At 42.0% G+C, this 12506-nt stretch overlaps 2 protein-coding genes across 4 annotated transcripts in view; one reads left to right on the top strand and one right to left on the bottom strand.

Moving 5' to 3' along the window:
* The window catches only part of LOC113437854 (terminal nucleotidyltransferase 5C-like), a 28873-nt gene extending 26679 nt beyond the window's left edge, over positions 1–2194 (bottom strand). Inside the window, exons 1-2 of one of the 2 annotated variants that reach the window (XM_087940963.1) lie at positions 1433–1583; positions 981–1026 (exon numbers count right to left, since the gene is read on the bottom strand). The gene's annotated coding sequence lies outside the window, so the exon portion shown is untranslated. Of the gene's footprint in view, positions 1–980; positions 1027–1432 lie in introns of both variants that reach the window. The other variant, XM_087940964.1, reaches the window with a different exon arrangement.
* The window catches only part of LOC113437860 (syntaxin-3-like), an 89436-nt gene extending 85445 nt beyond the window's left edge, over positions 1–3991 (top strand). For both annotated transcript variants that reach the window (XR_015745055.1, XR_015745053.1), the window contains exon 4: positions 3896–3991. The gene's annotated coding sequence lies outside the window, so the exon portion shown is untranslated. The remainder of the gene's footprint in view (positions 1–3895) is intronic.
* The last annotated feature ends 8515 nt before the right edge of the window (positions 3992–12506 follow it).

Genomic DNA, 12506 nt, shown 5'->3' with positions numbered 1-12506 from the left:
TTTGTGAGTTCCATGAAATTCAGCTCCCATGAGTATCCATTGGTGTAGGATACTAAAAGATAAATACATTCTTAGAGCAACAGGTACACAAAGACAGTTGCAACCTACAGAAAAACAGTTAAAGAGTAGTTTTTTTAAAAAAAAAAATCTAAAATGCCATCCTTTTATGACTTCTAGAATTGGGACAGCTTGTCCGGCCTAAAACAAAGCAACAACAGTAACAACAATAGACACATTGTTTTATCTGAATGGACATGTTCATAAGTGTATTTTTTCTCATAATGTATAGGATAATGAAGCTGTAGCATATATAGGAAAGTTACAGAAATGAAAGACATAAATCTAAATATTTCCATTTAGTGGTGTAAAAGTTCCAGCCCAAACCCCCATTTAGTATAACAACATGTATTGGTTTTAGCTACTATTCTTGTCCTTTATCTTCCCGCTCCCCAAATCTCACTCATTTTAGTGAATCTCTTAGAAAGCTAGAAGTATCTAGAGACTTTTTGAGATTACAAAATTCAGAGCTTAGCAAGGCAAGTCTTTCCTGCTAGTAATATAGCACTTTTCCTCCAAATTCAGATTCAGATTAACAGAGTTGGAAGGGACCTTGTAGGTCATCTAGTCCAACCCAAGCAGGAGACCCTACACCATTTCTGACAGGTGGCCGCCCAGTCTCTTCTTGAAAGCTTCCAGTGCTTTCATGGATATTGGATTCCATGGGTAAATATTGAAGGCAAGGCTCTGTGGAGGTGCAGAAAAAAACAGTAACAATAGCCATGGGTGGTGATGACACCAGGAAATGTTCCCGAGGTCCATCACACTCTCCTTGGATTGTTTCCTCCAGATCAAGAGGGTTTCCAACAATGCCTTGCACGGATTTCAAATCAGGCTGTTTAACCTAATAATTTGCTGGCCTCGATTGGGTTCAAAGCCTGTAGGCAAAGGGGCTGGGGCTGGAGAGAAAGCCAAATACTTACCAATGAAGTTGGCTATAGAAAGGGGTCTTGAAGTTTTAGCTGGGACCTAAGGGAGAGAGAGAGACCTTCTTGGCCAAGATCTGCAGAAGAAGGCTACGTTCAAAACTCGGAGCTTCATGTGAGGAGCCCTTATATTTGAACCGTGAAGTATTTGAACGACTATGTCGAACTTCGTCTGGTCACTCTCCCAGGTCTCCCGAATGCCTTCCCAATACAAGGACCCTTTTACACGAAGCTCAAGAGTTTTGAACGCTGCCTTCTTTACCAACGACGTAGATCACAATAGCATCATCATCTTCTTCTTCTTCATCATCATCATCATCAACAACAACGGCAGGACTTCTAATAGCAAAAAACCGATGCTACGAAATGCTTGGGGGTGGGGGGGGACGGGACACCTCTCTCCCGTGTCTTTCCCGCCTACTCCTCTGCCAGAAGAGCCAAGTACTCACCGGGACGGCCTCGTGGAAGCGGCAGCTTAAGGCCCCCCCTCTCCCCGCTGGCGTCCCCCAAGCCTGCCGGCGAGGGGGGTGGGGAGACGCGCCCCTCACTGTCCTTCTCTTCCCTCCGTTTCCTCCCAGAAATGGACGGCTCAGCCCCGAGCTGGTAAGGAACGCCGGGGGGTGAGGGTGGGGGGACGGGAGAGAGCAACGATCGCAAGATAGCCCAGGACCCTCCAGTCCCCCCCCAGAGACGAGGGGGAAATGGGGGGGGCAGGAAGGGAGACCCGACAGCCGGGAGCGGGAGGGGAGGGAGGGGGAAAAGAGAAGCGCGGAGCGGCGGCGCCGAGGCTGCTGTCCTCCTCCACGGTGGTGCTGAAATGCGCCCCGACCCTCCCGCTGGCGGCTCACCCGCCTCCCGCGGCTCAGCCCTTGTAGCGTAAAAGAGTGCCCATGGCAACTCCGCGTCACACAGTTTGAGGTGGGGCTGCCGGCCAGGGGCATCCACGCCGCCCTGCGCCCCGGCGGAGAGAGGCGCAGGCGGGGGTGGCGGCTGGCTGGGTGGGTGGAAGAAGCCTCTCTCCACGCCGGTCGGCCGGCCGACCGGCCGCCCTTCGCCCGCCCCCTCCCGGCTTCAAAAAGCGTCACCGCCCTTCCTAAACGCGATCGAAGACAACTTTCTTTTAGGGGAAATGATGGGTGGGTGGGTGGGTGGAAATCTCCCCTTCCCCTTCCAAAGAAATCGGCTTGCTTGAAGCCAGCTGGCAGGGAGGAGCTCCGGCATGTTGTTTACCAGCCTGGCTTTTTGGCCCCTCCTTCCCACCCTTTTTTTTAACGAAAGGTAGGCTCGGAGTCCCCGACCGTCACGAATGGCCACGGAGCCATCCCAGCCCACCCCGTTTCCATCACTGTGAAACAGCCGGGTGGTTTGGATGGGGGAAATCAACGCTTGGGAGAAACGATGCGTGATAAATATAGGTGACAACCCCTCAGCGCCGAGGAGAGAGGAGAGAGGAGAGAGGGAGAGGGGAAAGGGGAAAGGAGAGGGGAAGAGGGAGAGGGGGGGAGAGAGAGAGAGAGAGAGAGCATGCCTTAATAAGTAGACTTAAAGCAGGATGCCAGTTCCAGAAATTGAAAAATTACAAGGGGGGGGGGGCTGTGTGTGTTTAAACATGCCAGATAAACTCAGTCAAGCAATCTTTCCTCTTTCTGCTTTGCATATTCAGGGACTTCTTCCTGTACTTTGTTATTATGCCAGCAGAGGCTGTTTGCCACCTTGCCAAGATTCAATTTTGAGAATGAAGTCTGAGAATACAGACCTTAGCAAAGAACTGCTCAATTTAGATTCACTTGTAGTGGCCTGACATTTAAACCAGGTTCGCACATTACATCAATGTATAGTGTGCTTAACTATTGTTTAGAGTAAGGTAGACTGCTGCATTGCACAACGTATTAACCTGTGAAAACGTGGTTTAAAAACCACAGTGGGTGGCTCCCCATAGCCATTAAGGAAAAGTCAAATGAACGAACCATATCCTTGCTTAATGTAATGTGTGAAACTATAGCCTCAAATTTAAATTCTCTCTTATCAGCCATTTTGTCTCTTCAGGAAACTTAAGCAGAATAAATGAACCACGTGTTTGGGTAGTATTTCAACCCCAACCCCAAACCCTGACATTTTTGGTATCAATAACATATATTGAGTACTCAGGTTGCTAACTTGTTTAAAGAGAGTTGGCCGATGGGTCAACTCTAATATGAGTGGTTCAATGACAAGGCACAAGAGGGGCCCTCTCTCATTCAGTCCTTGACTCCTCCAGTTGTCTCTTAGGCTACAAGGGTATCTCACAAAGCCTTCGTTCACCTACTCCTCAAAAGTTGCCATCAATTCTAAGAGAGGAAAAATAATTTCAATGTATTGGGAATAATAGTATGAACTAACTGTGTCAAATTCAGTGTTTGCCAGGCCCATTGTTTGTAAGTTTTTTTGTAAGTTTTCCCTGATGGCACCATTCAAAGACTCAATGGCTCTTTGCTGAGAAATTCTAGGCTTGAAAAACTGGGGTACGGGAATCAATTTGGGTATTTTTAAAAACAACAAAATAAACAGGAGCAATTTAGATGCAAAGGCTAACAAACAGAAAGGAAACTCTTCCCAATTTGGCAATTCCCATTTTGCCCGTTTATTCGTAGATATTGACTAAGTAGGAAATGATGATGGTATTTCAACTCTTAATACATCCAGAGACCAGAAAGAGAAAGCCTGAGCTGTAGGATAAATTTTGAAGCTTCCCTGAAAACATATAGGTTTATCTGGGAAGGGATCATGGCAGAGGTGGTATTCAGCAGGTTCTGACCAATTCTGGAGAACCAGTAGCAGAAATTTTTAGTAGTTCAGAGAACTGGCAAATCCCACCTCTGACTGGTCCCATCCCCATCTATTCATCATTCAATGGGCCTCCCATTGAGTCCCAGATGATCAGCTGGGTCTTCTTTTGTTGCCCTGCACAAGAGAATGGAGCTGGAAAGCAGGTTAGTGGGATGTGGAGGGAATGAGGATTTTACAGTAACCTTTCCCCAGGAGTGGGGAGGGAATGGAGATTTTACAGTATCCTTCCTCTGCCACGCCCACCAAACCACACCCACAGAACCAATAATAAAAAATGTTTGAATCCCACCACTGGATCACAGCTCTGAGTTAGCAAAGAGTCCGAATGAAATTATTACAGCAAGAAATCTCTGTGCATCTCCATGTATTCAATGAATCTTCTAGAGGATTTCAGCTCCATAAAGAGGCACACATCAAATAAAATCACACTTTTTATCTGAGTGGTCATTAAAATCTTGAAATTGCAAGTCTCTCTTAAGGTCAGCTAATCCAACTCATGGCTCAGCGCAGGACTCCAAATTCAAGGAATCCAATCTTCACTTAAACATATTTCAAGAAAGGGGAGCCCACCATCTCTCTGGGAATTTCATTTCACTGTTAAATGGTCCTTACTGTTCAAAAGATTTTTTTTTTCTCAATGTAGGAAGTTCTTGACTTAACACCAATTTGTTTAGTGACCGTTTGAAGTTACAACACTGAAAAAAACTGACATGTGATCCTTTTTCACACTTAACGCCCATTGCACCATCCTCATGGTCACCTGATCGAAATCGGATGATTGGCAATTGGCATGTATTTTATGATGGTTGCAGCATGTTATCAACTTTTGCAATCTTCTGACAAAGTCAATGGGGAAAGCCAGATTCAACCAGGTTACTAGCTTAACAGCTGCAATGATTCACTGAACAACTGTGGCAAAACAGGTTATAAAAGGGAGCAAAATTCACTTAACAACTATTTTGCTTAATAACAGGAATGTTAGGTTCAATTGCCCTAATTCAAGGGCTATCTTTTGTTCCAGTATAGGAATCTGTCCTATATCTTGAGATCATTATTCTCTCATTATACATCCTGTTCCCTGGAATGACAAAGTACAAGCATCATTTTCCCCTCTTTGCAGTGAACATTTAAGAGTCTCAAGTGCTGCAATATTTTATTTCAAGTTTTTGTTTTTGAAGGCTAGGCATTCAGCTTCTTCCGTGTCTTTGCAACCCACTGCTGTTCTCTGAACTTATTGGATTGTGATCTAATACTGCATGAAATGAAAGATGCAAACTTTTTAAGTTAGAAAGGAAATTTCTTTAAGGCATTGGATGGCTCAGGGAAAAAAAAAATAGAACACTTGGTCTAAAACTATGGTCATTCCAAACTTTAAAAAAATTATGTGAAGAGGATGGTATGTTTTCCCCAATTCACTGAAGTAGGATGCAAAGAACCTTTAAAGATGTGATAGCATTAAATATGTGATAGAGCAGTTCATAACCTGCTAAAATTCCAGAAGGCATAGCAAGGTATATTTTAACTTTAATAATTTTTGTTAAGAAGTTTTCCCATTTTTGCTTTTCCATTTCAGTAATAAAAGCAAAATGAATGAGCCAATAACAGAATAAACAGTTGAAAGTCCCCTCTCCATCCATAATGAGGATTTTGGGGAATGCCACCGTAGAATCACAAGCTGTTGTTAGCTTGATTAACAAATTCCAAATTATAGCTTGATAAACAAATTTAGAATTATAGCTTGGTAAACAAACTCTGAATTATAGCTTGATAAACAAACGGCAACACAGGAATGCAGAGTTTGAATGGAAACTGAAATTTTAGGTTCCATCTACCAAACTAAGAACCTCAAGAAAAATAAAATTGCTTCAGATGTAATCAAGTTTCAATCCACTTGCTCTTCACTGCCCAATGAAGTAATTTACTTTTTTTTACAGTTGGATACTGGCTTCATATCCCAAATATTAGTCAGCGATGAATCAACTGCTTGGACCAGTGATGAGTAACTGCTCTTACAACAATCGGTTTTGTAAGACAAATGTCAGGCTCTTCTTCTGCTTGGACTGAATAATTCAATTAGTCTTTTACTTTCCTGTTCATATCCCTCCCTGCAAAGTTGGGTTAAAGTGCAGTAAGCCAGAAAGTGCTTGATGATAACTCAAGTAAGGATAAAGGGACACAACCTGAGCCACACCCACCCACCAAATTTTGGGTGAGATAACAAAGCTCCTTTAAGCATTACTTGATAGAACTGAGGGAACTCATAGGTGCCTTGGGAGTAGCTGTAATAACTGTATTTAATTTAATTTAAATGCCTGCTCTGGTGGCCTAGAGGTGGATCTCTCACCTCACAATCAGGAGGCTGTGAGTTAGATCCTAGGTAGAGGCTAATATTTGGAATAGGCTCTCCTGCTCCAGCCAGGGGGGTTGGACTAGATGACCTCCAAGGTCCCTTCCAACTCTGTTATTCTATAATCTAAATGACATTATATAAAAAGGTAAAGATTTCTCTGTCCCAGTCATGTCTGATTCTCAGGGGAGTTGCTCATCTCTGTTTCTTGGCCAAAGGAGTCAGCAGTCTGAAGACATTTTCTTTTTTATTTGGTTTTTTCTTTATTAAACACACAAATACAAACATGAACAAAAAATACATTTAAAACATTGAACATGGTACAGTCTTCTTAACATCCATCTTTGTCATTACTTTGCTAAGTCCAATAATAATCATACATATTTTCATTCCATATATATATTATATATACATATAATCATTCCTTATTCTCTTGAATCTTCCTCTTCTCTAGCCATATTTTATAATAATCTGAATCATCCTTATTTTTTAATTCCTTCATTAATTTATCCATTTCTGTGCACATCATAATTTTCCTAATTATTGCAAATTCATTTGGAGTATCTTTACTTTTCCATTGCTGTGCGTACACCAATCTTGCTGCAGTGATTATAATGGATTATTAAATATATATTTTCCTTGTCATATTTCCTTGTATTAATTCCTAACAGAAAGAACTCTGGTCTTTATTCTATTTTCATCCCACATATTTCTTCTCGCCACTTATGTAATTTTTGCCAATATTTTTGGGCCTCTTTGCAGCTCCCCCACAAATGGTAATAAGTTCCTTTTTCGTTATTACATTTCCAGCATGTGGGGGAAAGTTTTGAATACATTACTGCCAATCTTGATGGAGGTATGCACCATCTATAAAATAATTTATGCAAATTTTCCTTAAACAGTATGGCTAATGTCATCTTTTTATTTCTTTTCCATAATATTTGCCAATCGTCTAAATTGATGCTATAACTGAAATTTTTCATCCGCACCACCATTGTTTCCTTTACTTTCCTTTTTCTTCTTTCAATTTAAATTCCAATAAAACTTGATAGATTTTTTAAAATCATCTTCTCATTGGTTCCTAATAGTATTTCATCTAATTTTGTCTTAGTTCTACTAATTCCCCACTTTCTTGTCCTTTAGATATTTCGATTGGAGTTGCAAATAGGCCTACCATTCCACATCAATTCCTTGGTTCTTCAAATCTTGTCTAGTTTGTAATTCCCCTTTGTCATTTAGTGTATCTTCATAGGTGATGATTTTTCCTGTTTCAGTAGATGTGGGTGCATTGATGCTTCCAAAGTTGATAGCCAAATAGGTGTTTCTACATACATTTGCCTTCTTTATTTTATTCCATGTATTTAAGATAGTCTGTCTAACTTTATGTCTTTATAGCCCTTTTGATTATCCTGCCAGAGGAAGGCATGCCATCCCGACTGCAAATTGTAACCTGAAGACATTTTCCATGATCACGTGGCCAGCATCACTGTATGCTGTTGTCTTCCCACCAAAGTACTTTCCAATTACTAGGTGGGCAGGAGCTGAGGCAGGCAATGGGAACTCACCCCATTTTGAGGCACACGGGTCTCTAACCTGGGCTGTCAACTTCCCACTTGACAAACTCAGCATCTTTAACTTCTGAGCCTAACCCTAACCCTAACCCTCTCAAATTACGTAAATTATCCATTAAATCCAAATTAGCTTTTGCCCTGACTCCACCCATTTCTAGAAATGAGGGAGTGAGCATGTCAATCAAAAGCCAAAAAAAATTGGCCTAAAAAGCCTGGTCATATCATATATATTATATTATGTATGAGATTTTTGGATAGATAGATGGATAGATAGATAGATATTGAGCATTGAGGGCAGGGGAACAGCTTGCATTCAGAAGTTGTGGGAGCTTCATTACTGGAAGCTTTCAAGAGGAGACTGGACTGCCATCTGTCAGAAATGGTGTAGGGTCTCGTGCTTGGATGGGGAATTGGACTAGATGACCTACAAGGTCCCTTCCAATTCTGTTATTCTGTTATAGGAATTAAGTCCTTGAAGACATGCTTTGTATCTTGGCTAAGAGTGTGCTATTCTCCACCATTAAGAATTGCCTGGAGCACATCCAACCTCAAGAGTTTTGATGAAGATGAAGAGCTGCAGACAAGCAAAATTACCTGAGCCATGCCTCTCATGGCCAGAAGTGCAGAATGCTGAATCACCTGGCTAGATACCCTCTTCTGATAGGGGGCTTGAATTGTTTCCCAGACGGGAAAAGACAAAGCAACAAGCCAACATCAATAAATATCCTTCATTTTCTGGATAAGAACTGTGGGGAATACGTGAGTGGCAAGATGAAAAGTCTAGATTGGCAGAGAGTGTTGAATCAATATTCTTCAAAGACTTAAAGTAACAGAATCAGTGTGGTTCTATGTTGCTTTACCCAGAACCAACCTCAGCTGGGTCCAAAAGTGCCTTCATGGACCACTCTGAAAGATCTTTGGTCTTCTCCAGCTACTCTCTGTATGCTAGAATTGCATAACTAACATTAAGTTGCAAGATTCGCTTAACAGATGCCTTGCTTAGCAACATAAATTTGGACTCAGTTATGATCGTAATTTGAGGACTACCCATACTAAAATAGGAGGATCCCTCCATAAGTCTTGTGCTGTGGTTCCCTTGAATTTGGAGCCAGTCCAGTTTGCAAGAGGAACATGCTGTGTCAGACTCTGGCGAACCTCCAAAGGGAATTCACAGATGGTTCTCTAAGAATCAGGTCAAGGATAAAACAGGCAGTGGGGGTGGGTGGGGAGAGATTGGTCAAGAGGTGGGAGATGACAGCCAGCCTGAGAAAGGCATAAAGGAGTAGACATCAAGAGTAGACATCAAGTATCAAGAGATAGAAAATGAAACATCTCACCATTGGCAACCCAGCCCTGGGAGGCAAGAAATGTGGAGAAATGCATTAACCCAAGAGCTTAATGAATTGATGATAAATGACAACATTCCTCTTGAAACTTTCCAAGATTTTGTATTTAATCCCAGTCCAGTATTATAGATACTTGACGGAAGTCTATACAATCTATACCAATGTATAGTGCTTCCTTCCTTGATCACGGCTGGCTGGGTGAGACTTGATGTAAGGAGGCAAGTTCAAATGGATAGGGAAGAGGGGACCAAGTCTGCAAAATTAATATTTATTCTCAACAGATTTTTCTAGTCGGCTACAGCTAATAATCCACTGAGTCAGCAACTGACCAACCCTATATTTCTTATCTTTGCTAACCCAATGAAGTTAGTCTCAAAGGTACTTCTTTCCAGAGGCAACTGGACCTTCTTGTTTTTTCTTTTGAAGACGTTTCGCTTCTCACCCAAGAAGCTTCTTCAGCTCTGACAGGATAGTGGAGAAATGGGAGGATTTATATTCTTTGCAAACAGCTGGTCATTTGCGTCCTTTTAGGATGCAATGAAGGTATATATCACCAATGAAGTTAGCTTATACATTTAGTCTTCGACTTACAATAGTTCATTAATGACTGTTCAATGTTACATCACTGGAAAAAGGTGACTGATGACCATTTTTCACCCTTACAATGGTGGCAGCTTCCCTCTGGTCACGTGATTAAAATTCGGACACTTTGACAACTGACTCATATTTATGACAGTGGTAGGACGTCAACACGACCCCTTTTGCAACCTTCTGACAAGCAAACTCAAAGATTCACTTAACAACCACGTTACAAACTTAACAACTGTGGTGATTCACTTAACAGCAGTGGCAAGAACGGTCATAGAGTGGGGCAAACTCGCTTAACAACTGTCTCACTTAGTAACATAAATTTTGGACTCGGTTGTGGTGGTAAGCCTAAGACTACCAGTACATCAATATCTCCAAGGTAGAGCTACAGAACTGGATTGAGTAAACTTCAATCCTCCGAGGGTGTCAGTACATTGAGTAAAGAGTCATAAAGCAATAGATTAATGACTAAGATTCCACCCCAATCTAAGGACAATTCAGGATGATTCCACTCATGCAAGACAAAAAGGATTGGAAGAGCTGCCTGGAAAGGAAGGTCAACCCTGGTTTTGCAAACCAGCACCCTGGCACAGCTTTCAGTATGAAGACAAAATTGGTGACTGACATCAATGGAGAGAGAGCAGAAAGACACCAAACTTCTCCATTTCTCTCTCTCTCTCTCTGATGAAATGGGAGATCAATAGGACATGACAAGGCTGCAGCTGCCACCTCCAATGACGTTGAAGCAGACTTGCCTTTTCTGAGACATGACGTCAAGGAGAGGTGACTCATTCTAGATAGAAGGAAAGCAGGAACCTTAGTTGGTTCTATATTTAAACACTCAAAAGGAAGGAAATGTACCTTGGGCAGGATTGGATGCTTCCTTTCTGAAAAGTATATTGTGGGGACATGGATGCTGACCACCCAACAGGTCTTTGATAGAAAGGAAATGGAATAAATTATAGTCACAAGCTCTGACAGTTTCATGCTACAAACAAAAAAAAATGCTCACAAGGAATAGCATGGCATCACAAACAGCTCAAAATAGATGAAACCTGCAACAAGAATTCTAAAATTATTGGCCCCGGAGGAGGATGGACTTATTTTTGTTGAGTTCATACACTGTACAGTATCACTGGCAAATCCTAACGGTCATTGTGGGTTGACGCAACCCTCTCTGTTGATAAAAATGTAGACTTGACCTTGGGCCTAAAGAAAGAAGGAATGAACACGAAGAAGGGCCATGCAGAAAAGTTTATACAGTCCCAAGAAAAAGGGAAACATGAGGAATGTAAAATAACTGTGCCTTGATTTTTTTACTAGAAAATGAGACAGATAGGCTTTCAAGATTGTTTTTCTACCTTATTACAATAAAGAGTATTCATGGATCCCTTGCCTTAATCTGTTTCTTGACTTGGCCCTACACTTTAGCATTGAAACAGCTCCTTTAACTCTGACATGAACAAATCACAATGTCAACTAAAAAGATACTCCTTTGGTCATTTTAGTTGCCAGCAGAAAGGGAGTAGGGGAAAACAGTGCATACCTCAGATGCCTAGATAATCGCCCTGGCAGCCCAAAGTTGTCGGCGTGCAAGAATATTACTGGAGAGCATGATTGATGACTCTTGGCTATGGATGTGTCCCATTGGAGAATATACATCTAGGGAGTGGGCGGAAGACCAGGGTCAAGGGGGAAATGATGTATTTTAGTGTCAGCTGCATCCAGCTAACGCAAACATGGCCACTTCTAAAAAAATCAATTTTCTTTTCTCTGAGATGCAACTAGAGACTTGATTTGATTGGGGGTGGATTTACTGGAGCGCTGACACACAACTGGAACATTTATTTAGCATGTGGCACAACCGGAAACACCTGTATAACACTAAAGCCCAAAGCAAACTTTGCAAACCACAATAGCTGGGTCCACAAAACCCACCAATCCAAAGAAAGCAGGAACCAGCTTAAATGTTGCCAGTTGCAACATCGGTTTATGTAGTAATGTTCAAAGACAAATGAAAGTCCACCTTAGAGAATTTTCAGCAACTGGCAATTATAACAATTATATCTCTTTAAAGAGACCTAATTAAATAAGCTTTGATGGGACCATTTTATATATCTTCACATTTACAATTTAGGAGAATCCTGTTGCTCATGCTATGGATTTTGACTCGCAAAGGGCAAGAGAAACGCTCAACAGAAATGGTCACAGATATCTGCTTCAACACAGATGGGGGAACTTTGCGGTAGGGGAGGGAGGGAGAGAGGAAAGGATAGAAAGGAGAGGATCTGGGCATGGCTAGTCTAGTGAAGAGAAGGACCAGGGGAGACATGATAGCAGTCTTCCAATATTTGAGGGGCTGCCACAGAGAGGAGGGGGTCAACCTGTTTTCCAAGGCACCTGAATAATGGATGGAAACTGAACAAAGAGAGATTCAACCTGGAAATAAGGAGAAATTTTCTGACAATGAGAACAATCAACCCATGGAACAGAAGTTGCCTTCAGAAATTGTGGGAGCTTCATCACTGGAAGCTTTCAAGAAGAGACTAAACTGCCATCTGTCAGAAATGGTGTAGGGTCTCCTGCTTGGATAAGGGGGGTTGGATTGGATGACCTACAAGGTCCCTTCCAATTCTGTTAATCTGAGAGATAGGAAGGAGAGTAACTTGGAGAGAGAAACAAAAGAAGAGGAAGGAGGAAGGGAGGAAAGGGAGTGAAGGAGGGAGGAGAGAGGAAAAAGGGAAGAGAGAAAGGAAGGAAGGAAAAAGTTGAACTAGAAGCATGCTAAAGTCCCTTCCAACTCTTATTCTGCATTTTGTTTGTTTCTAGCTCTAACCAAAACAGC

Source organism: Pseudonaja textilis, chromosome 12 (assembly GCF_049901715.1).
Source record: "Pseudonaja textilis isolate UNSWEBS1 chromosome 12, rPseTex1.2, whole genome shotgun sequence".
Lineage (NCBI taxonomy): Eukaryota > Metazoa > Chordata > Lepidosauria > Squamata > Elapidae > Pseudonaja > Pseudonaja textilis.
This window is presented reverse-complemented; position numbering and strand designations above follow the sequence as displayed.